This window comes from Daphnia pulex, chromosome 7 (assembly GCF_021134715.1).
Source record: "Daphnia pulex isolate KAP4 chromosome 7, ASM2113471v1".
Lineage (NCBI taxonomy): Eukaryota > Metazoa > Arthropoda > Branchiopoda > Diplostraca > Daphniidae > Daphnia > Daphnia pulex.
In genome coordinates this window covers 6,258,923-6,286,204 of record NC_060023.1, presented here as the reverse complement: position 1 = coordinate 6,286,204, position 27,282 = coordinate 6,258,923, and positions in this window count along the sequence as shown.

The window sequence follows — 27,282 nt, the reverse complement described above, 5'->3', positions numbered from 1 at the left end:
CCAGCAGCAGGTACAAATTGTAAAATCATTATACGAATACCAATCCCAACACCTAAAAACAACTCTAAATTCAAACTATATCAATCAAATACAATCCGCAATAAAAAGATAGAAACCATTCCGACCGTCAACGGGGAATCCGCAATCTTTCACAGATTCTCCGACTGCTATAAATATAAATCGGGATACGGTTGCATTAGACTATATGAAAGCATACTTGGTGAACATTGGGGATTTTTTCTACCCATTCAGGACAGTGGTACAAATACCTCACAGTTGCCAGTTAACACTGGCATTGGCATACTCTCGGTCTTCCCACAATCGATTCTATTCTCCACGAAATACCAGCAGCTGAAGATCAAAACGAGACCGAACCCATCTCGGTTGGCGAAGCCTCACTCTAAGAAGACGATTTAGACGATTCTTCCAATCACTTCGCCGATCCAGTGAAAACCACTAACATATTGACGCACGCCTTAGCAGGCAAGACCACACCTACAATTATCTCAGACACATTAGATTCTATTTTTGGCAGTTCCTCGAGTTCAGCCAAAATGCCGAAAAACAAAGGATCTAGTAAACCAATATACAACATAAGCCGGATGTTTCTTTACATTGATAAAAAGCCTTGCATCTTTATCTGAAATTTTTATTACTGCGATCAATTAATTATCAAAAATTGGCATGATTGTCGAGAGTGCAGACGACAGAAATTTTGATTTGGGTTTTTTCTCGGTTATTTTGGTGTATATTTCATCCATGTTATCAGTTGAAACTTTCTGAGACGCTGGGCACAAGGTAACTGGACATGATGTTGACGGAAGCCTAAGTTTGGTTATCGTCGATTTCAAACGATTTTTTGGAACGTCGCCCTTATTGTGTGTTGTTGCTTGGGACATCATGTCTATGGCTCGTCCTAGAACTTCAAGACCAGAACATCTGTTATTGGCTTTGCTGTTGTTAAAACGATATGGAGTTGAGGATATTAATACTTCTTTAATCGGCAATAGTGAGAAAACCATTCAAATGTGGTCTCACATATGCATCAACCTTCTTGAAGACATGCCGTTGTAGTTGAAATATATGTCATATGATGAACGTTTCCGATATGCTCCAAGAGACGCATATACTGCAGTTTCTCTTGATGGACTGATTTTGAAATCATGGAACCATCAGAAATTGATCCAAAATGGTGGTCCCACAAATTCAATGAACCCGATTTGCGATATGAGGTTGGCATTTGCATCCGCACCGGGGACATTGTTTGGGATCAAGGAGGACTTCCATGAGGCGAATGGCCGGCTTCCTCGGCTCGCTCGAAATTCAATTATTGCAGCCCTTAAACCAGGAGAAAAAATTATAGCCGATTGTGGTTACAATGACAAATTTTTTTTTTTTTACGTTTCCAATGGAAATGCAGGTTTGCAAAAAAAAATATTTGCAAGGCATGAAATTGTGAACAAACGAATTAACAGTTTTGTTGCCTGAATTTCAGATTTCGCCATTCTTTGCATTTACATCCTCGATTTTTCACGCTGATGTCAATTTAACTCAGCTGATGATCCAAAATGGCGAACCTCTATATTCAGGAAATTTTTAAATTTAAATAAAAAATCATCAATACCGATTTAAGGGTGTAATGTGTTTATTTTATAGTATATTTTTGCCATTCATTTGTAATTCATAACTGAAAATGTTAAGCTTATTGCGCTATTTACCGCAGCTCCCGGCTTCACAAGCAACCTTACATTAACATTTTAATACATTTTAAATAATCACAGAGGTAGCAAAACCATCCTACCAAGCCTAACAGGAGCCAACTCCGGCTCCAAAACCTGAACGCGTTCTGAGCCCAAGATATCCCCACCACCTCAGTCGTACATTGGCGGGTTTTGGAGACAAGCACACGGGCTGGTTCGACTGCGACACGGAGGCAAGGCACCTCGCCCGGAATTTGATCCCAAGTTTTCCAAAGAAGAAAAACCCTCTGCCCTGTTCTCAAACGGATTCCATTGCCACTCAGACCACTGACCACCCAGGGTAAAGGCGGTAGTCACACTAACCGTACTATCGAATTTCAAGATAAAAATTCATTTTAAACTAGGTAAGGCGCTGCGGACTAGATCCGCCGCCAACCCCAGCACCAGCTGGAAAGTTGTACCTCAAGAGGCTCTACCCGAGACGGAGACTAGGGTTGAAGCCCAGATAGACGACTAGGACATAATTCTTGAGATATTCCATCTACATATACCGAAGAAAGTAAAGAAAGAGGGAACGAAAAAGAAGATAGCCATGGTCAAACTGAAAGTCAAGGCTCCTAAGAAGAATTCAGAGGATGCCCAACGCCAATAGACTAGCACATCAGTTATAGATAACGTAGATCTGGTGACCGATCTCTCCATCACAGTGGACAAAGGGCAACTATTGGCCAATCCACCTGAAGCTCCTCTGGCCATACCAACAGAACCTTCGTCAAAACCGTTCGAGGTCACGGCAGATCTCAATCCACCGGCAGAAGAAGTCGAGCTCGAGCTCTACCATACAGCATCATTTGCTGACTAGCTCATTACGCTTGCTGATCAATTAAATATTGTTTGAATAGAGTCGGTGCAAAACAAGGGATTTTTTAAATAAATAAAGTTATGCTTAGTTTTTCACGCTATAAATCGCGTGGCATTTTTTTATGCACCTGAGACAAAAGCCGCATTTTGCCAGATGAAACGCCTAATTTTCATGGTAAGGCCAATTTTAGACAAATGGATCAAACCTTTTGGAGTATTTGATTCTTCTGGCGCAGCGTCTTATGATGACTTGTATTCTTAGTCATAGCGGTCATCATTCGCTTAGAAGTGCGTGGCGTGCGTCTATTTTCAATTTTCAGTGATGGAGTATCAAGCAACAATGTTGGAAGCTCTCCGAAGTGGGAATATTAAACATAAAAACACCATTGCTTATACCGAAGCACCCAAACTTAAATTTAATTGGTGGCGCCACACGGGCTCTCATTCAGTCAGCATCTTCGGAGAGAGATCGGTTCTTCCAAAACTTAAAACACAGCTTCAAAAACAAAAACGAGAAATACAAAAACCTACTTCCTTAAAAAAATGTCGTTAGCTTTGAAATCCAGAGATTTTTCAAGATTGGTGCGGTTTTGTGTGTCGTTTGTCATCGTTTTATTTTCGTTAAAATCCCAGGTTGTTTTCATTTTGTTGCCCATGAGACGGTGTTACACCATGAAACTGGTTAAGGAAGTAGGAGGTTTATAGATTTTTATGAAACCTGTGTCGATATTCTTACTGAGTTTTGACATAATAGAAACTGATGAAGTTGAGCGAGATTTACGTCATACTGCTTGTTATATTGAAGAGAATCTACTGGAGGTCTCAAGGTCAATAGAAAAGACAGAATACTACTATCAGGGAGTTGAGCCCTTGGACTATAAATGGGTGGGTGGTTCCGGTCTTGGATGTGAGTTTCCTTGAACGTTTATGTACCGGCTTTTTATTTTATATATGGACATTTTCTTTTTCAGATTGCAACAAATATGGCCAAACAGGGATTCTCAGCACTCAAAGGTCGCATGTGTGATGTAAAACTGAAAAATCTTAAAACAACGTACAAGACTATCAGGATGAGACAACAACAATCTTAAATTGGTGGAGCGTCTCGTTGGCCCTGTTCCCAGCAAATGCACGAACTTTTACAAAAAGAGGATTTAGTAATCTGGAAAATATTGTGGAAGCAGGGGCATCTGGTGTTAACCGCATTAGACGTCGCTCAGTAAGCGCAACAAAAATGTCCATTTTCTCGTATATCTGATAAACTTTTTGTTTTATCTTAGTATTTTGATTGTTCAATCTTAGTTCCCCGATTAAAAAACGAAAGCAAATTTTCAATGCAGGAATTTTAGAGATGATGATGCCTCGGAAGCAGAGCGATCGCTGGTGAACAACCAAATTCTAGGTATACAAAAAGGATTTCTTCAACAACGTGAAATGAAACTGAATTTGATGAAGAGACAAGTAGCCGATAAAGAATCTTAAGATGATTAGATTTTAGATTTCAACATTACATTTAATTGATGTCTTTAAATGATGGTAATTTTTAGTTCAAAATTCTTACGATAATTTTCATTTGAAAAAAAGTTCTGTTTCCATATTTAGCTATTTGTTCCTAGACAACAAGAAAATGCAAAAGAAAATGCATAACTCGTCTTTGATTTTCAGTTGTTATTTCAACTTCAATGACATTTCATTAATACAAAATAATCAAGAAATAATTCTCATAAAGAATAAGCTAATCAATTTTATTTGCAAAGGCTGGTAGATTGTCATCGTTATCCATGTATTATTTTGAATAACTGTCTCTATGTTCATTGTATTCGTCGTCGTCGTCGTCGTTATTATATTACTTCTCTTTGTCGTCCCCATCCACATCCAATATAAAACTGTGTAAGATAACTATAGCAGGTATATAATCTGGTACGAGGCTTAAATTGGTTACATCTAGATAGCGAATTTTTCGTCATTTAAAAAGAGATAGAGATAGAACATACTCTTTCTATTTTTCTTCTATCTACGCAGTGTTGGTTATTATAATTGAGTTAAACCTGGAATAAAAATGAACACATAAAAAGTATTAAGAGCTAAACTCACTGAATGGGTACCCCACCACATATACGACTTACGTCGTTCAAATGTCCGTTGTCGTTGAAATGCTTCATTAGATGAATGCTTAGGGTATAATCTGAATCACAAAGATTATGATAATTGTCAAGACCTCTAAGCCGTTCATCCAAACCTCTTGATAAAGAAGACATTCCAAAAACAAGCGAGTCGTGCAGAGAACCAGGCCAACCAACCACAGCTAACGTACATAAATGTTTTATCGCAAACAGCTTGGAACTTAACGGAAATATAAAACTTTCTATTTGTGAAAGCTGTGAGATGTCTTAGGTTCTGCTTTATTCTCTGAGGTCTGTAGTGTCAATACATTATTATCATTACACGGCTTATGCAAGAAATAAAATATTTCATATAGAAAAGAAAATTAGTTCTTAATACTTCGCCTTAATAGCCAGTTTGAATGATAAGACGTTTGATTCTCCACATGAAAAGCACGATTAATGTTATTTCCACGTCAACGTCATCAAAAACCAGCAAATTAAGTAATCAATTGTCTACATCAATTTCTCAAACCTTATTAAACACTTCTATTCTGCACTTGTAAACGCATATTTGAAAGAAATTGAAGCCAGAAAAAAAATGTTTTCATTGTCAATAGAAAGTAAAAAAATGATCACGGTAAAATCTTAAACTTTCTCTTAAACTGTCTAAGCTTTTAACTACTTTAGACACGTCCTTGATTTCGCAAATGCGAGTTTTTATTTTTTTTTCTGTGTCCTTAAAACAGGTTTAAAGTTTTTATTTTATTTTCCTGGATCTCGTGCTAGAAAGACTTAGAGTGATTCCTTAGTGTGTCCATTTTGTTCACCCGAGTTCACTGGACTCGGGTAATTTTTTCTGTGGCCCACAGGCTCATATATTCTCTTCTTTATGTACTTGTACTGCCATTTATTGTTGAAACATGTCATTCCATGTACTTTTAATATAGAGGCCTGTGTTTCCAGCAGATGAAGTAAATACTCTACCAGACTGTCCTACTGTTTCCCGAAGATGAAAATTCACAAAATTCCATTCTTAATTGAAGAAAAATACCAACTTTTCTAAATTTTGTATTCCCATAAAAAACATGAAAACATAAGAAACCGCACACTATCCACCTTTCTGATTGCCATTGTTTTTCTGGCCAATTTAAAATAGGTACCTGTTATACTCTAAATGCAATTTTAAATGAGCCCCGTTGTATCAGTTTTTTCATGACGAATTGTATCTTAATGATCATCAACTATAACGAACTTCTGAAGTAACTGAATGGAACTTCCCCCTGGAAAGGTTGACACAACGAATTCATTGTGTCACCAATACAAATAAACACATCAGGTATGGCACATAAGTTATGGCCGTTCGTTGCCCCAATCCACCGTTAAGTTTAAAATTAAGCTCATCGCTGCATCCTCGTTGTCAAATATAGTTTTTGTTATCAAGAAAAATGTATTTATGGAGTGTTGTGAGAAATGTAACTTCATTAACTTAAAAGCTTTAGAGTTATTGAATTGTATTAAAATATAATATCAATTTCAATACAGTTCTCCTCATCAATGTTAATGTTTTTAAATTAATTGTTTATATTTTTGAATAGATGAATCTGTCACATCGTTACTAGTTTCTATCCTCCATCAGAGTGGATTGCAGCAATACCTTGATCCTTTAGCTTTACACCATGCTTAATCAGTTGTAGTGTTGTATCTTTTAATGCAAAATACATTGCCTTCTTTTACTTCTTGTTGTTACAACAGATCCCCAAGTAACAATAGTAAAAATATGAGAGATATGGAAATGACGACCCATTTATGGTATAACTAGTTCTCCAATAAAATTTATTTTTTATCAACTGATAAAAAGTGTTGAACAACAACAATTACTGCTTTATTAGCTAATAAGTCGTGAACACAAATAAGCCTGGAGTGGACGGAAGCGTTGTGGTCCGGCAAGTGCATGTAGTAACTAAATTCGCGCCAAAGCAAACACTTCCAGTCCCAAACCTGGAGGTATAAGCCGAGCTACAGGCCACCAGACTGGCCTGGGCAGTGGGAGGTGTGTTGGTGTCCGTGGGGCAGAGAAGGTCAAATGTTCAAGGTCACTCTTGAAAGGTAGTAGTATCACGAGGAATTGGATTCGTGCCACCACAGCAAAGTATTATCAAATGTTCTTGAGTCACCGTATGGGTGGGAGACAAACCCTCACGAAACCAGAAAAGTGGCGCGTCATTCCTGGCTGAGTAAATCCAGCAGACGAGGTCCACTCTTGAAGAAAAGTCAACCCGGTGGTGGGACGGACCGGATTTCCTTCGACAGCCCATGGAGCAGTTGCCACCTAAACTAACGTGGATGAAAGTTATGGAAGAAATCAGGCCCGTCCGAGTTTGCCAAGTGCGAATCGGCACGCCCACTATTGACTGGGGTTGCGTGAATGTTAAATAGAACGATCTTCCCGAACTTGTCAGGCTAGAAGTCACTTATTTGGAGTTATATTGAAGAAGCCAGGAGGAAGCTACGCCAAAGAGATCGAGAAGTTCCGTAAAGGAAAATGGCTCCAACGAGATTAACAATCGACGACAAACTTTCAGAGTTTTGGCCTTGGAACTTCGGTCTGAGGTGAACTGTTTGTCGAGCCGATTTATTTGTTTCTACTTTAAATCATGAATTGTATTTCTCTGATCAGTATTATACTTTTATCATAGAATCATCATCACATTATTCTAGTCATTCCACTTAGCTCCCAAAACAAAATCAATACCTTAATAAATGGGAGAGGGGGGCGACAAGGTAGGTATGCGAAGCCGGTGAGAATAGGATTTGTTTCTAACTTCAAGTTGTACCTTTTTCAAATTTTTCTGAGTTGTAGTTAGAGATGTGCTCAATCACACCACGTAACATGTTTGCTTGCTTGGATCTTAAGATTCAATTAAGAATCCCCCTGTCCTCCTTGGCCCCGATCAGGGATGCCCCCACTACTACTTCCAACGCCATGGTTTTCAGTTGACATCTTGCTAAATTGTGCTGTGAGCAGCTGACTATAGGTGACTGAGCGTCCCGTCTCGCAGCAATACAAAGTGTATCAAGCGCTTAAATTTGATGAATGAGTTCTGGGACGTTCCTGGGGTGTCAGTTGTGATGGCTTCATAGAGTTGCAACTTTTCTATCCCGATAAAATTAAAAGAAAACCGTTAAGAGGGATAAGGGAATCTTAAATAATACATATTTTATACAAGATTCAACTACTTTATTTTGCCTTTCTTCTACGAGACGATGTAACTCAATGAAGTGTAGACGCGGCAAAAAATTAATGATGAACACCTGAGATTATTAATCCAAATTTACATTATGACAGGTGTGAACGAACCAGTCTAGAACTGATTTCAAGAGTCGCTTCGCTTCCACCTGGATTCCTTGTGCATCCCTCTAATTAACGACTACGGCCGCTCGGACCACGTACTCTACAAAAACTCGGTTAAAATCTTTAATCTTTAAATCATCCTTTGAAACATGGAATGGAATCAACGGCAGTAGTTTAAATACCGGGTACTGCTTTTGTCGATACTGCTCCCCCGATGATGGCTCGAGCGGTTCTTTGTGCTACTGCATTTGTTTTCAATAGCGTAACGAGTACTGCTGTTTGTTTGCGTTGTTGGTCTAAGACATTTTCTAACTGTGATGCTTTTTTTTGGGCTTCATAAAGGTCGCCAATTGTGGTTGTTAGTTGACTAAGGGCATCAATCAGGCTGTAAGCCATTATCTGTTCTTATTCTATTACTCTTTTAAATGCAGCTGTGGATTCAGGGATTTGAAAGACAACTCTATCCGTAACACGTGTTTACGTCACCGTCACCGCAGTTTCCGTATTTCCGTTTATTTACTCCACAAGCGAGTAAAATATCTTTGTTCGAACAAATGTTTTACTTGATTCTTCGTTAAATTGGGAAACTTTTAGGTTTTAACATCTTCAGCACAGATAAACACCACAATAATAGTGACCTAAAAACTAAAAACTAAAAACTAGATAAGGCAACCGTGGTCATTATCTGTGTCTTAGTGAAAATTACTCGCAAACATTTCTCCGTCTTCGAAAGTGGCAACGTTCTGCTGGAGTTTCAGCTTCTCCAAATGTGACCGTACTTGTCATAGTCTTCATGTTTCAAGTAACTAGGCTAGATATCATATTTACATTCAATCACTTTATTTCCTTCATCTTTGAACAAATCTATTTATATTTAAATCAGCAATTTAATTCTACCCATGTATGGTGAAAAATACATACTGTCTGTGTCTACCTTCCTCTCCTAGTGAATGAAGTTGGCAGTTGGTCTCTACTCTTTCTATATAGACGACGTATATTGCACAAGATTTAAGCTTTATTTAACTTCCTTTTAATCGTGACATAGTACATATACCACGATTGTGAATGAAATCATGGCGAATTTGACATTGACGATGATCGAACTAAAGCTTCTGCAACTTAAGTGAAATTATTTCTGAATAGTTTATTATATTTATATCTCTTCTTTATTAATAAAGTTATAGAAACAAAACGAGGAAATCGTGAAAATTGAACTTGACATCATGGACAAACGTCAGACTATTTTACAGCCAATGTGGGACTTGGAATATAATTCTTTCAGACGACTGCTGCATTTATCGGTGGCATTTCTTCACTTCTTCGTCTTTAACGAGTATTACGGCAGCCTCTTGAATCAATTTTTCCGCCTCCTCTCGTAAGTTTATTCAAACGACCGCGTCTGTTTAAATCTCCTGAATCGTATGCTTAGGATGCGCGATGCAAATAACGACAATTGGGCGTTCCCATCAAACAGTGGAATCGAAAAGTCGCTGAGCAATTTATGCGATCTCGGGTGATACAAAATCATGGAAGGATTATCTCAGTTGGCACTCGTTTGGGATAAGCAAGTCTTTGACACATTTTACCAGCCCTGTCGACCGAACAAAGATGAGGACTATTCCGAGTCTCAGTTGCCATTGGCAAAAGATTCAAGCCGAATTACTCTTGCGCATCGAGCGGCTTTTTACGGCGACGCCCAAACTGTAGACGCCATTCTAAAAAAGATTCGCAGCGATTTTTCTTTCGGCCAGCAGCCCGACACCATAAAACTTTGAATCAAATCTGCAGCGGTGGTGGTCACCATGGTGGATCCCTACGATAAAAATTACACACCCTTCTACGTGGCGGCCGCCTGTGATAACAAGTAAATCTGCCTCAAAATATTTACCTTCTGGAAAGAAATCCGGGATGGAAGGACCTATGAATTCGTGTTGGTGTTCGCATTGACATTTTAAGCCTTAATAAATCCGTTTTGGGCGATTCGCGTTGTTAATTCTAAGGTAATATTTTAAATTGTTTGCAGAAAAAATCCCCCCCCCCAGTAGGCATACGCAATAGAAACACTAACATGTTTTTTTTTCATAATCTGTTAATTGTGAATTTCCCATGCCCCGTCCATTTCTAGATTTCAAACGATAGACCGAATAGGCCAAAATACATATAGGATAGACACCTGAGCTATAGAAACAACAAGCGTTCAAAATGGCGCACATTTGTGTACCAATGCAACAATATTTGAGCAACACAGCGGTGTGTACGTAGCCAAAACCAAACCAAAAAAGGGTTCTGAATAAAAAAAAATTGAAAGCTGAAAATTTTCCCTTTTTCTTTTTCGTAAAAACATTTCAAAGCTGTGTGCGTACCGGAAAATAAACTGCTGTATTTTTTATTACGCAATAAAATGTTCTTTTTTTAGCTGATTCACGCTCACCAATTTGGTTCTAAATTAAACTGACTCTAATAAACAAAGAAAGTCGCGAAGTTTTCCTACCTTTAAGTCCGTGAATTACGGGCTTACGGCCAGACAGCCACAAATTGTTCCATCCGCAGTAAAGCTGAACACACCAGACTCGAGACCAGAATGAATGGGAAAAAGGGGTTCTCGTGAATACAACTATATTCACATGGGCGTACACGAGGACATAAATGATTTAATGAAATGGTAAGAAAGGATGAGTCGACCGACATCGGTGGATTCTCAAGTAGCAGGATGCTGTATATCTACAATAAAAATAAAAGTTTTATGCAAAAAATATTTATGGAAACTACGAAAAAAAAAGTGGAAAAAAGATGGTGGGTCTACATTTATTTTTAGTATACAAAAGAATAAAAGGATTCAGCATCCACATAGGCATCATTTATTCATAGCAGATCAAAGTCAAAACAGCACCACAAAATAATTTACCCAATCGAGGAAACTGAGATTGCTGCTGATGACAGGCTGCAGATTGGGTGATTCCAGCTCAGGTAAACTTGCATTCCTTAATGGTATTGTCAAATCCGCACAAAGAAGAAAAAGGAAAAATGAACTTCACTTTAAACATAGTAAATGGGAAATATCTATGCATTGACTAGGGGCATACTTCACGAATAACTACATATCTACTTCACAAGAACGAAATTTCACCAGTTTGAATAGAACAGAGCACTCCTCTTGTTTAACAACCCATTATTAATATATGCTATTTCATCATTAATAAATTATTTATCTTCTTAGCTCCAACAACACTGTGTATCAACACATATCGTGAGACAAAAGAGACGACTCAGACGAGACACGTCGATCTGATCTATGTAATCTGATACATCTGATCGCACTGATTTCGTCCTATCGTCCAACCATTAACGCCGTTCTCATTTTATACTTCTGTTTTTCACGTCTCTCCCACCAAATTAAAACAAAAATTTTACATTCGCATATGGCAGACAAAACAAGACAAGGAGAAACTGAAATTAAATATTGAATGTTAGGATAATTTAACCAAAACAAAATCTCACAAGAATTTAACCGAATTCAAACTGAAAGGCAACAATTGAAGAAAAATGAAGTGAAGTAGCATCGAATTTTTTGTTGATTTTATTTCTTTAGCGGACAATTTTATTTATTACCATTCACCGCCATTCACCAAAAAATCTATAAACAATCAGAAACTGAGAGGAAACTTGACCGCGATTACCAGCACATTCGTAATTAATCCTCTTGGATCTAATGTATGAAATTAATTCTATCTAATGTTTGAGTTCCCCAAATACGTATATACACTCCCTAGTCTTTACTATATAATCTATAATATATGCTATAAGTCTGACAGCAAACGCCAAAAGATACGTTTATTTTTTCAAAATACCATAAAAATTAAGGATTGGTGAAATTAACCTACTGATTAAAGGTGGTTTATTACCGGAATAAGATAAACGCCAGATCGTGATTGATTAAACGAATGCAATACCAAGATATGCCAATTTCTTTAACCTCATTCCGAAAGCGCAGTTTCGTTTCAGTCACGAATTTTTAACTTTAAAAAAACACCACACACGTCCTGGCTTATGGTTTTGAAATCTAATAGTGACCAATAAACAGTTTTTACTTCATATGTTTTTCGTGTACTTTATTTTCAGTAAGTTTTTGCATGTTCTGCTAATTTCTCCCTAAAAATGTTAATATTAATTATTTTAATTTTAATTGAGAAATAAATGTATTTTTTCTTTAGAATGCTTTTTGTTTATAATTTTTCATTAAAACACACAACTAAGTTACACAATAAAAAATACAACATTAAAAAAAAGAAAAGAAAGTTTATTGCATTCTTCATTTAGCTGTCGCCGATTATCTGAGTTCTCCATCAACACCAATGCAAGCCTTCCATATTTTCCACGGCCACTAGAATGCAGCAGCCAAGCTTTTTTTGTATAGTGCGCCCACGCATCACCAAACATAATCACAACACTTTTTTCTCTTAACTTAAAAGTTCTGTTTTATCACAACGCCTTGCGTGTGAAAAGCCTTAATTCAATCCCTGCATTCCCGGTTGCACAAGCAGCAGCAGAGAAACAGAAAAAAGCAGTGTCGTCATATGAGTGAAACTTAAAAAATAAACAGTGAAGAAAAAGACAAAATTTTGTTCATGATTTGTGGAGGAGCGTTGTTTCAACTGGTGCCGACAGAACGACGATAGACTCAGCACCTTGGAAAGCAACTGGGTTTTTGGCTTCAAAAGCCGCTTCCAAACTTATGGGCGAACCCTTCAAATGGAGCGTTGACGAGTCATCTGTAAAAAATGAAGTTGCAGTTACTATTCTTGCAGAGTCTATTTGATAAGTAAAGTTTTGCGCATTCTCTCTTGCAGAGTTGCGTCTATGCTATAAGTAAAATTTCTCTAAAAGTTTACTTTTTTGGGGGGTCTGTAAATTTTACGGAAACACTTGATTTTAGCCCTCTTTGAAGTGGATTATGTTCTAAGTTTATTATTAAATTTTTAATCTTTAAAAAAATACTTGATTGAAGCTCAGTGTCCGTCTTTGTTACATGTGGAGCGGCTGTAAGTGTCCGTGCTCTCTGTCTACAACCGAATGTGGATCCCAGGCACCTTCCAGCTGCTAGTGCTGTTTTTAACCACTGATTTTTTCTTTATTTGTTTCATTTCTCTGCATTTTGGTTTCATGTGTGGTCACATTGCAGAGTTCGTGGATGGGGTTGCAGTTACCAGTGGTAGTGGGCTAACAAGTGCCATGCCAAAAATTACACTCGCACACGTACTGTAGCAAGTAAACGACAGGCCTATTGTAAGTCGACCTCCGCTGCCTACGGAGATGAGAGAATTGTCCATTCCATCGACTAACATCAGAAAAATTAGAGGAAATTGCAGATTCCCCCAGCACGGCCACACTGTTGGTCGTGCGCAACGGGCACGGGATCGTTGCCGCTCGTCGTGAGCGGCACGCCTCTTCTTTTTTTGTGCCTCTCTCAGCCCTCACTTTGAGTTGCCTTGATCGCCGTTCCTTTTCTACCGACGTTTTGTTCTTTTCCGCCCCCATCCTTAAAAAATATTTTTCAATTGGTTTTTTTAATCTAACCCATTCTCTCAGTCGTGTTGGCAGGTACCACGCCAAAAATGGTCGCAGTTGCACCTGTTTTAGCTTACGTCTCTATTTCCGGGAACGCCACCGCACATAGTTCCGCAAAATCTGGAGAAAGCCTGTAATTTCTTGGTAGCGTTGCACGCTATCTTTTAGTCGAATAATCCCTAGTATCGTGTTTTCTTCATTTACCTTTAGTAGTAGCAGGTGATGGCAACGGTAGACGTAGAATGCTGTGCTGAAAAGAATGCCCGCGATGAAGAGGCCGATGTGTCAATTTATTCGTGCAGAAAGGCACAGGTACAGGAACTGTTCCCTTCGAAGACAGTGATTGGAATCCAGAAATCATAAAAGAAAGCTCATTCAGCAGACATCCGTAAGTACTTGTTTCTTGCGTGTGTTTCTGCCTTAACAACAGACTTATCCACAAGTCAATGGTTGACCAAAGTCAACAATACTTTATAACTTTATTTTTTAATTTTTTTGTGGATGGGATGTTGTTAGCCATTAGCGACGACAACGGCATCCTCTACCGCCCAACGCCGGCCGAATTCAGGGATTTACCTAAATTGGTGAGCACGACTTCTGACACCCATTTGAATTACTGCGGGAGGGGAGGGATTCTGGGTGTTTTGCTCACACCAAAGCGAGACAATTTCGATCTCTTGAAACACTGTTTTGACGGAAAAAAAACACCCTTGAGTGAAAAGTTCGTCCAAAAACCGAGGGTGTTTTCTTTTAAAGCTTGCAAAATGACGCCAGTGTCGCGGGATCAGTTCATCTCTAGATTCGTGAAGCCGTCGTTGAACAAGACTGGCTATTCACTTACGACCCTGATAAACCTTTCTGAAAGTCAATGTTGAGCTAGTATAACGAAGTTGTAAGTGAACGTGTCAAAAAGCAACAATTTCCCGAATAACTCGTCGACATGGATGCCACCCTCTTCCCAAATGACGACGATCCTTGGTAAATCTAAGATTGGTTTTATTTTTTTTTGCTGTATCTGTTCGGTTGTGCTGTGTCAGCTTTCAGTCACGGTTACAGGACGTGGATTTTTCTAAAATAGTGTTCAATACCCTTTTTTTTACCTTCTTTAATGGTTGGGTTTTTCTTTCCTTCCTTGCCAGGAATCTACTCAATTTGATAGCTACATTTGATCCGTACCTCAAAGACACCAGCGTAACTTTGCCGGGCGTCAATGCCAGTCAGTTGACTGTTTGTCCGGCGCAGAACTTCACCGGGGTGCATGTGGAAATTTGAATTTGCCCAGCACTAACTTTCTGCAAGGCGGCAGTGACAAATTCTGGTTCATGTGAGAGATGCACAGTTGAACAACTTCCTTTCTATTGTTAAGTGGATCGTTTCAAACCTGCAGTGATGCCTAAACTTTTCACATTCACATTTTATGTTTAATTTCAAGTGTATCTGCACAGTATGGGGAAAATTTTGCCGATTTCTTGAACAGCTGTACCCTGCTGCTTACTGAAAGTGCCCAAACCGCTGAATAGTGAGTGACGCGAGTTTGTTGTAAATTTCTCTTTGCTGTTTGTTGCGAATATCTCTTTTTATCTTTTTTTTTATCCAGCCACAAGGTATGTTTAGTACTGCCGCAGTGGCCAACCCCCCATACCTTTTGACTGCATCAAAAAACAGCAGAGGCAGTACGTTATAAACTTTCCCGGTGCGTACAGTATCCCGTGAAAAAATTGCCTCAGGCCAGCTAAGCCAGTTAAATGAAAGTTAACTTAGCATAGACATCTTGTTGCGATAGAGGAAAACCTATTTAAATCTTGCCCGTTAATATACCATTGGTTGTGGTGCAACATATCAAATGCATCAATGCAAAATGTTTTTAATGTTTGAATAATTATGAAAGTATTAATGAAAACACAAAATAAAATAATAGTGAAAAGTAAAATAGGAGACTAATTATTTTGGATTATTTTTAACAAAATTTCCGCACATACATCAGGAATAGAAAAAATTATATGATTACGATATATTTGATTTATAATTGAAAACCAGTTATCATTAATAGTATCCCAGAGACTATTAATGGTGTCTAATCAAATAACATGAAAAGATAGTAAGAACTGTATCTGTATACTGTAACAGCCTATTGAGGCTGGTTTGGGAATCAAACCAAAGCCTCACTCCTCCGCAATATTCTTTTTTACCATCTTGAGCGAAACGCCACCTTTTTTCTTTTGGTTCCCAGACAACCAGAGATTCTGAAAGGTGGGATAGGTGTTTGATGTAGGTTCGCGCATCTAGGTTTGGACCATAAAATTTACGTACGAAGCATGGGCCATCGATCGAGATGCATCCTAGAACGGAAACACAGCAATCAGTGCTGCAGTTTCGGACATTTAAATGTGAAACGTCAGCGTCAATGCTAAATAATTTGAATTTGAAATTCAAGTCTCGACAACAGATAAGAAAATTTAAAATATAACCTGACATGTTGCTCGTAAAAAAATGAAATCTGTCTACGAATCCAAAAAGGTGTCAGTATGAGCAACCAAAAAATCAATGCGCGTGTGTTTGATTCTTTATCAGCGATGAAAAATGAAATGATGCACCTATATATATATATGCAAAATATATGTTCTCTCCTTTTACAGAGCGCCATTACACCTATTTTCCATTGACGAAATCAGTCCATTAAGTCTTATTTAAATATGACCACCCCCTCTTATGATGGCTATTGGTATAAAAGTTAAACGATCAAAAAAAAGCTAGGAAAGATCGATCGCGTCCCTTTGTTACCTGAAAATGTAGCCTTGAATTTAACCTGGACACATTTCAAAGGCTGCATGTAATAAGTGGAAAACGATAAAAATTAGGGAAACGGTAAGAAAAATAAAATGTTTCTTGAGGCCATGTATTTAAACATATCTCATCCTTACACGTGAACCTTGCTAGTGACAAAAATGCGGAAAATGGAAATCACTACTAGACTATGAAAACGTTCTAATTTTCGTCTGCGAACGAGACCAACGGTCGCTTTTCCACGTGGAAAACGACGTAAAGTCTACGTAGCAAGCTATCGAAGAACCTGCTTGCTAATCTGACCAGATACATTGGCGGAGAACAATGGGGCAAGTACGACAAAGAAACCACCAGGCTGTAGTAACCTTTTCAATTAAGGGCTTCACAGTTGCTACGCAGTTGGCAGATTCGGAGGACTGTGACGCTTTCCTCATCTATTACGGCATCAATCTTTTGACTGTAAATTTGCACATTGGTCTTATCTTTATTTGCCCTGCTATTCTCACTTTTACCTGCTAGCTGCAAGTGTTCACAATTTTTTGGTATTTTCATACGACAGTGCGGGTTGTCGGACGCTGTGGAAGGGCTGAAACGTCAAAGTAGCCTCGACTTCGACTATGGCTCCTTGGCGAAGCACCTACTCAAACTGGTCCAACGTCAGCTGCGCGGTAGGCTATAAGTCTTACAAGTCGACGTCAAACAGGCTATATGTGGATTTGTTACTCTTTTCCCGTGTGTGTGTTTATTTTTCTTAGATTTTTTAATTTTTTTTGTTGTGTTTAATGCAGTTTCACCGTCCAACTTTCCGGAGAGCACCAGACTAGAGGTGTTGGATCCCACTGCGGATGCTTTTGTTGACTGCAGCCTTGCTCGACTGTGTAGATGGCCAACGCCTTTGCCAACGCGGAGCAGGGGCCGGAGCAAGGAGCAGGAGCAACACAAGGAGTCGCTGTTGTGGCGCCGGGTGCTACCGAGGCATTACGCATCCATACGGCTGGAAGAACCCGTCTTCGCGCGACTAACAAAAGGGTCAGACCAAACCACGTGGCTAGAAAGAACTTGTAGTCTGCGTGTTTCTGTTGGTATGTTCTCACTTTAGTTGTCTTCGGTTGGTTTTGTTCGTAGATCTGCAGAAGTTTTTGTTTGTTTCGTCGTTTGCGAAGCGTATGTCTTTGAAAATTTTTATTTTTTTGTAACTATGATGTGTGTGTGGTTTCTTTTGGCTGCCACCGTTGGATAGGTGTTGCCCTGCCTGATATGGGTTTAGCGTGTTGGGCGTCCCTAGCAGGTAGCTCACTCCACAAGCCGTTTAATTATCACTTGATTTCTTTTTTGGGGTGAAACTTCTGCAGTTAAGTGTTTAAAAAGGATTTCTGGATGGAACAGTGTTTTGTTCCTCCATAAAGTGTCGCTGGCTGGTCAGAGCGCTTGTGCGTCATGCACAATTTTTTATTAGTTCACTTGTTGTGCGTTTGCAGGCTTGCACTCGAACCTGTTTGTCGTGTGCCAAACGTCACCCAGAACAATTGACAGTTGGAATTTCAACATTTTTTTTTTTTAATATCACTTGTATATATTTTGTTGGTGCCGTTGGCTAGCCGCAGTGAATCACCAATGAACGGACGATTGGTCTGTTCGTTTTAAATTCTTTCTGAGTGGGGACGAATCAATTAATTTTTCCTTTTATTTTTGTAAAAGGTCAACTAACACCTTCGTCAGTCGGCCGGAATCAGTCTTGTTGCGAGCGCTCTCAAACTTTGAGCCCGCACACGCTCACGCTTACATTTTTTAGAGGCACTCAACTCAACTACGTTTGAGCGTTAGCAGCGCACAGCAAAAAAAAAAATAGTTGTGAACGTTCAATCTCCAGCTCGAACTTGACAGCGCCACTATACGTAAAGAATAAGAATCAGACTACTGTTCGTGTGTGTCTGCTGATGTGAAGGGTTTGAATTTGCTGAAAAAATCATTCAATTGACAAAATTTATTATTTAAAGTTTAACGATTAGCCTACTTCACTTCCCATAACTCAGGTCTGAGAGATTTTTCAATCTAGGTCAAATGATGAGCCCGAAAATGAAGACCTAAATGACAATTCTAATGGAAAATCGAGTTAATTAGTACTTTATTAGTAACAAATGTTAGCTTGTAACTCCTGAGTCGTAACATCTTAATAAGAACTGAATTTTTTATTGGTTATAGTATCACAAACAGAAATTAGACCTTCCACCACCTAAATCCTTTGAATTTGCTGTGAAGAGAAGGGCAAAAATTTTACGCTTTGCAAATGTCTGTTTGAAGGCTGTAAGGTTAAGACAAGAAAGAATGGAACATCGAAGTACCCTAGTGTCAAAAATGACTCTAGATACAATGCTAAGAGACATTAAATGGTAAAAAGGATTTAAATTTGTATGGTTGAGTATATTGCATGATACCTTTTTACGTTTCATGATTCTAATAAATTACTCCATTACAAATAAAAGTAGAAGTCTGCCATTGATGAAATAAGGGATAACATAATGATATTGCTCGTAAGTCTTGACTCTAGAACTTTACTTCTACTAAAACAATATGACGATATTCTGATAATTTGCATCGGTAGTAATCATAAATTGATTTTGTTAATAATGATTTTGTATTGCTTTATAGAATTTCATCATAGGTAGCTGATTTGTTTCCTCTTAATTTAGTCGAGAAGCCTGATTTCAAGAAACTGATGTCAACTGTATCTCCAAACCTAATGTTACGTGGCCAAACCTTTTATGCACAGTTTTTTAGAATGACTGTTGACTTTAATGTTTGTAACGACTGGTGATTTTCAAATTACAGACTTAGAACTCTGATGTTTTTTAAATAAAAATTAGTAAAATAACAACTTATTACATTCCATATTTACTTTGTTTACATTGAAAAATGAAAAACAAATTAAGGTGAAAATTAAAATTTATAGAGGTCCATACTTTCATTTCAATGGACAAACTTAGATACCAATATTGGTCAGAGTTTTAATTTTTAACGCTAGATGGCGACCACAAACGAGCAGAGAGTTTTAGGTGCGCGCCTCACAGCTAAAAAATTGAACGATCGGCCACACTGGCCGGAATTGAGATTCCCGTTGCTATCAAAGTGAAATCTTGCTTTGACGCAAAACCCAAGTGCTAACTATTACTTAACTTAAACTAAATTGTGATAAAATAGTTAGGCGGGAAGAAGGAATATACTTTAGAAGGAAAAGTTATAAACAAGGATATGAAAACAAGTAGAAAAAAAATAACAATAAAAATTAAAGAAAAAACTTAAAATTTTGGATTCTTCTGAAATCTTACCAGAATACATTCAGTAATTTCATTCAGGTATTATAATTGTTTATTATTTTATATTGTTATCTTACGTTTAAGGTTTGTTGTCTGCACATGGTTTTAAAATGCGAGGTTAAATGACGTTTACGCTTTTTGACGAACAAGAGGAACGAGTAGTCTTAGAAAGACACTAATTTAGGAAATTATCAAATTTTCTTTGTTTTGATTAGACTTCATTTAAACAACGTTTTTTGGTGCCTTAGTAAACAAAGGTTTTTGTAATACGCAGCAATTGCAATGTAAGCGCCAATTGCGTTCTGCTGATTCTTTCGATAGCGCTGAGGCAATGACCAACTGCCAGCTGATCGTTGCTACCGCAATGATTGTGAAAAGAGAAGTGGAAACAATCGGTGTTGTCTGTGTAAAAACTTGGTGGGCATGAATTAAAGGCCATTGTTCAAAAGATATTTAATGCAATTCGCTGTAGAACGCGAGGTTAAAATTACAGCATCCACTGTTTCTTTTGTGACGCACTCAAGGGTATTACTCTTTTTCCACTGTTTAAGCATTTGCAATGTAAGCATAAGCATGCGTAAGGTATCAGGTTGTAAAATGAAAATGATTTTACTAATCGTAGCTTTTTGGCAATGAATGAAGCTATTTTTCGCTCTCTTGAAGTTTTCTCTAGAAAATATTGCGTTACTCGTCGAAATCACCCTTGATTGTGCGTATCGAATGGTTGGCGAGAAGGAATAAAATATGGATTGAGAAATGAGGAAACATTCAAATCTTTGTTTAAATTATATTACATTCAAGGTTTTACTTCGTGAAAAGAGGTCTCGCCAAAGCTAGACGCATTCTTAAGTCGCCTGAAATTATTCGCTTGCATCGGGTATTCTGGAGAGAAATCCATGCCAGCCGAAATCTGTGTACGTTTTGTTCGTGCTTCTTCAGTTGTGTAGACTTGAAACAGTCTCCTACTCTTTTTATTCAATAGGCAATGTAGACCTTGTAACATTTCCCGAAAAAAAACAGTAGAATAAATGTAACAGTTAATTATAAAACAGGATATATTGTTTTTTACTTGTTTTCGTTGGTGATATCGAAATTCTCTTAATGATTTTTTTGCTGCCCTTCTGGTTTTCTTTTCTCATCAACACTTGTGAAACTGTGTAGTATTTAAATGTATTATAGTAATGTTTTATAGTTGTTGTTTTTGTGTGTTGCAGGTAGGCTTCAGCCTCCATTTCAATTTTCTCATTTATTCTATTATATACTGTGTTTGTGCTCTCTCTATGAATGATACAGTACTCATCATAATGGGATGACTGAGGATTATGTTTGATGTCTTTTGTAACTGGAAAGTCTGATCGCCAACGCAATTAGGTTAATTGACAAATTATATTTTGATATCTGTTGGTACTTAATGAGAACTCGAGTATTTCTATCATTTCATGTAAAGACTCATTCATGTGTGATGAACTTCTGTTACATAATGATTTTGATGCAACAGCCTATACTCAATTGGGCACAAAAGGAAATTTAACATTAGTTTCTGTCGTGTTTGAAATTTTTATGACATCTTTTTTGCTCTCTTTTTTGCATTTTTGTTAGCCGCGTAATTTTCGGTTATTTTTTTGCTGGCAATGTTGCCTAAACCATAGCTAGACGAACGGCCATAACATGGTAGCAAATTTTTGTTTCTGGGCAGGAACAAGAAGAACTGGTGCGATATCTTACGTCCCTTGTAGCTGTTGAACCAGCCATAGTAGGCCTAAAGGTTCTTAATCTGTTGAAATTGATTCCACTTTCTTTTTCAAGTCCCATTCAGAGCCTGTTTCTATGCTGAAACCATGTGGAGATTGGACCCTTCTTCTAAAAGACCATCCGTTCTATATGGTTTTCTTCTCATTAACACAAAAAGTGGTATAGGTTGATTATTTTTTTTATTCTAAGAATCAAATATTAAGATAACCGCCTTGGAGGTATTTTGAATTGAGTTTTGGAAATTAATAAAAATTTCTTCTGCAAATTTTATTTCTGGTAACACAGGGTGGTTCTTTTTCAAATCGTAAAAGGATTCGAAGTCTTCGTGCAAAAAGAAGTTTCCACGGTGATATACCTGCCCTTCGGGATTTCCGAATAGAAAGATGCTTAGAGCTCCTTGAGAACTAAAAGAATCGTGTCGATGGGGGATTCTTTCCTAGTAACGAAGCGTTTAAGAATCGCATTCATCGATTCAACTTGATTATTCTTCGCACGGTTTAATCCATATTTTCTTATTACCTAAATTCCTAGTGGTTCAATATCCTTATGGATACACTTCCCGAATTATTTTCTGAAAGCCTTAGTTAAGTCAAAAAAATATTTAACAAGGCTTTATTAGTTAAACATTGGTTCAAGAATAATACATAGTTTCAAGAGACAATTCTCTTAAGAAGAATATAGGCAGATTTGATATGGTGTGATTGAGGTAGAAGTTCCCGAAATTCGTCGATATATAATGTGATTTCGATTGTAGATGGAATCCTCAATTTTTTTAGTTTAATTTAGCATTTTGTGTCACATGATTCCAGCAGCAATAAATTTCAATTGTAGGTATATTTTTTCGCATTCCTTCGGCAATCGCCGACTCTTCGTCCGAAACTATGTAGACATTTTTGGCTTTTGAAAGCCCTAATAATTTGTTTTTCACTTTTCTTCAAAGTATAGATAATGAGTTTCAAACGTTTTTCTTTCATGTACCATGAAAAACAAGGATATTGTAGGTTTGTTGGTGAATTCTACGTCTTCAAAGGAAAAATTTACACGTAAAATTTACCAATTTGAATTTCTGTTTCGTGTCATAGAAAAATCCTACAGATGGAGAGGTACAAAGAAGGGAAAGGAAAACTCCGGCAATATCATAGTTCAATCCGATGATGATCAAATCGGGGAAAGTAAGAATTTATTTCGCAAATGTGCCATCGAACGTTCAAACATATAGATTGCAGAGTTAGTCTCAGCTGAGACGCAACTTTCGAATGAGATTCTGCATTGTATTTTGAACTTGTTTCAAATTACGAGGCCTTTGAGCAGCCTATTCTTTAATATTCAGATTCACGGTAGCATTATATTTCCTGTAAATGTTTGAAGGGAAATCTGTCGTTTAATCCTCTATGCCCGCAACAAGTATGGGATAGCATTATTGGGACGAAAGGTTTTTTTTAGATTCGGTGGTTGTTGAGTTTCCATACGATAACTTGGATGAAGGGCTTTCGTCGCGTTTATTTTTAAGGGCACGGGGTAGGGAACGTTGAGTGGTGGGATGCCGAACTAGTGAATTTCGAAGACAGCAATTTCTGGCCGTCGTGATCCTTTCCAGTTATTGATTGGAAAGATTGTGTTATTCGAAATAACTTATTCCAATTGACAGTCCTGACGTAGGTGAACCCTCCTTTAGGCTGATAACACGGCTTAGACAAAATAACACGGAGATCTTCAAAAATATGCTCGTTCATTTCCCTACATTCGAGTTTCAACAGCTTTGTTTTCTCATCCACTTTAGATGTCATCTTGACTTACAGAACGCCTGATTTACACTGCGGTCAATATCGAGTTTAGAATCACTCGTCCTTGCCCTTATTCTATGTTGAAAAGTGCGGAAGGTTGAGAGTCTCTTTACCATGGGAATGCAACATCTTTTTATTTTCTTTAAGCCCTAAGGTTAACGAGGTAGGGTAACGGGTGAAAAATTTTAAGTTTCATTGTTTCGATTATAGAAATATTTGTTTAAAATTCTTATACTTCTTTAATTATCATTTGGTGCTGTAAGTTGATTTAATTCCTCGAATCATCAGTCTGTGTCTACCCGCCAACTTGACTTTTCACTTAAATTTCCTCATTATTTACATCGTCTCTCTCTGATGTTATCTAATACAACATTAAAAATACTACCAAACGATGTTTAAAAAAATCAGAAGGGGTACCACATTTTAATTAAAATTATTTTTCTGTTGTGTTCTCCTCAATAAATATAATTAATACAAAGTAAAGACAGTTAAACGGGCAATAAAACGAAACAAATTGGGGATTTTTTTTGTTATTTCGTTCTTTTAAAGCATTTAATTTAAGTTTATGAATACCGCCATAAGCGATAAACAGTGTGTCGTTAATGGTTGTGGTCGGACCAAGGGAAGTCATCCAGCCACAAGTTTTTTTAGCTTTTTTACAGTGATAGGTACTAGAGAGAAAAATAAGTGTATGGGTAGAAATAACCAACACCACCAAGGAAGAACTGTTGGGCGAATGTTGTTTAAAAATGTGAGCAAGACACTTCATTAAAGGTAAGTTATAATGTTTTTGTGTGTTTAATTTTTTTGTTCGTGTGTGTTTGTATTTGTTTGTTAATTCTTCTTTCTTTTCGAAAAATCATACTGATTATATTTATTAGGGAATCCTTGTTACTTTCGTGAAAGGACCAATCTTGATTGGGCCGCACAAAATTTCCTCAAACAGAATACGTGACTCATCTAGATTTGGTTTTTTCCCTTTAATAATCCTGTTAACAGCAGCCAGAATCAAATATTCTATTTCTTCACGAATCTCTTTTTTTGTAATTTCTTATTATTCTCACTACATTTCCAGTATTATTTTCCAATATCGTAGATCATGGCATGATGACATAATTTTGAGCTTACTCTAGGGTTGTCATTATTACTATTGGTATAGATGGGTTGTACATGTTATAATATTCAAAATCATGCCATCACATGTAACAATTAGTCTAACACCCAACGAAAAATCTTACCGTGAGGGAATGATCCCAGCTGTAGTTAGACAAATACAGTTCCAGTTAGTATTAGTGCAGCCATTGCAAGTGAAATAGTGAACCCACTCGTGACTCGCGAGTCTCTTGCAATGGTACTACTACTAGAAATACAGGTGCGCTTTGCCTCCATTTCTTCTTAATTTTTTTCCCCTAAGTTTACAATAACGTGTTTGACGACGAAAAAATATAAAAAAATATAGAATTCTTAAAGATTAAGATATTTTTATTTCAAAATAAACACAAATGTCTTTCTTACATAAATAAAACAAAAAAAACACGTAGTCCCATAATGCCCGTGTGATATTGTGGCGACGGGTTTTGGGGGGTAGGAGAAGTAGGTTATAGCTTTGTCTCAGAAATTCCCCACAAGGCAACACTCCTTACCAGGACGCAGGAGAAGCAGACGAATTTTACTTCGTGGTGAAAGTAATAGTCACAAACTCTACATAAGTTACATTATGTTTTGAAACCAACTTCCCTGCACCAGCGAAAAAGAACTTTTGATGTGTCTTCTTGATGCCTGTTTAAAGCTATAACCATCGGTTCCTTCATATCCTCAATTTTTTACTTGGCTTAAAGTCTGGGGGATTTCCTGGTACCTTCGAACTGCTTACAGTTGATTTTTTGACAAAAAAGATCGTTTCACAATCAATTCAAGACAGAAACCAATGGATTAAATTAAATATTTTACGTTTGTTTTGAAGGAATTTATGATTCACCAGTTTAGTCATCACCAGGTTGCCGAGAAACAATTTTCAAAAACCGTTTACTTGACGAAATATTAAATGGGGCTTTTTCATTCCTATGAAGCTTGAATTCACTTAATGTTTTAGAAATATAAAAGAATATCATTACATTACCATATATTGTTGGTAACCCTAGTCTAATTCTTCATCATAGTGGTCACTAAATTCTTCTTATGACAATTTTTTTGCGTTTTTTTCTTTTTCACTTTTTTCCTGTTCTGCTAAAATTCTTTTAGCTCTCTCCCCAGTCAGAACAAGAGAAGACAACTCTCGTTTTTGCCAGACTTGTTAGGAAGGCAAGGTACAGGCACAAGGTTAAGTTTTGGGGACGTTGTAGGGGATTCCACAGGAGATTCGTTGCGACTTATTGATATAAATTTTTTAAGTAATTAAACCTTGTTAATTTTTAAACTTTCTATTGGCTTACTATTTATAGTTTCAACATATGTTTGGATAAGACTTTTCCAAAGTCCGCCATATTGGATTTTTTGAACATCACTAAGTTTATCTATTCCTTCGGTATCCTTAAAACGTCCCTCCTTATCCAAAATCGAGACGAATTCGCCAACTTCTTCGGCAGACAGCGACCTTTCAAAGATTGCTAGGATTGTGTGCCCAATCTTTAATTCATAAAAAAAATTTACGATATCAATCCCACAAAAAAAACTTATCATACGTATAATGGGTTCCTTCCTAATTGTTCTGTTCTCTTCAATGTTGATAAAGCTGAAGTCCCAGGATTTTCAAAAGACTCGTCATTTATATCGGGGGCATTATTATGGTCAGTTTCGTTATGGTCTTTTTCCATGTTTGTGACACACTTAGTAATTCTAAAGATAATGATCTTTTAAAAATAATTTTTTAACGCATAAAGTTTAAGTTACCTCACAGCCGCAGAGTTCCAAGGGTACAAGCCACAAGCCCTAAAACCATTTTGACCATACATCAGAGGCAATTTTTGCCATACACCATTCAGTAGATGGGCCACATTTTTAAAAGTAACTTGATTTCTCGGGTTTCTGGCTTGCCCAATCATTCATCCTATTTTGCCGCAACCCTTTCAATGGCTTGAAGAGAGCAACGTTGTATAAGGCTGCAAAATGAAAGTAGTATTTGGAGGGAAACAAATCAACTCGATATCATTTTCCGAGCATATATCAGATATTATTATGTTAATATGGCAACAATTTCCATCCAAATATAAAACGACAGGGAATTTTATGTTTTTGGTCTTCAGTTCTGGAATGAACTGGCGAAGTAACAAAAAAATGCATCCACTGTTATCCATCATTTCTTGGTGACTGGTGAAAACTTCAAATCCAGAAGCAATTTATCTTTGGTCATCCATTTCTGAAGCTGTTCATAAGGATAGATTATGAATGGATGTAAAATCCAACCAGTAGCAGACGTTGTGGCCAAAACAGTAACTCCAGATTTTGATGAACATTTTTGAATGAGATATACATCCTTACTTCCCATTGTTGTAAGGACTTTTTGTTTGCCGGGAGATAGAAGAATGAATGTATCGTCACAGTTAAATGACCTAGTGGGATCTTTCAAAATATCCTCCAATTTTTTTCCAATTAAAAAAATATAGCTTATGTAGATTTCAAGCTGGACATTCCAATTTAAGAAGAAAAAAAGCGGTGTCTGGTGATAAAATCATGATGTATGGCCGTGGGGGTTTTTAGTAGTAAGAGGCTCTACAGGGGCCTAAAAACAGAAAAATTGCAGATAAAAACAACTTTAAATAGGTCCCGAAGCGATCTGACCACTTCTTAAGGTCATCAGGGGTGATCTGAGCTTTGCCAATGTCCATGTTTTCAGAGATTCTGGGAGACAAATCGTGCCTTTTTTGGAATTTGGGGATCCACTGAAGTGATGGACGATTGTTTTTAAAGTTAGTTATCCTATTTGTACGATTAAGGCTATGTTGGATTGAATCCAAAAGCTCATTATTCGTGATAAGGAAACCAAAAGAAGCCATTTTTTGAACCCAGTATACAATTACTTGCTCGTCCTTTGGTTTCAAAACACTTGGCCTTCCTACCTTTTTAGCA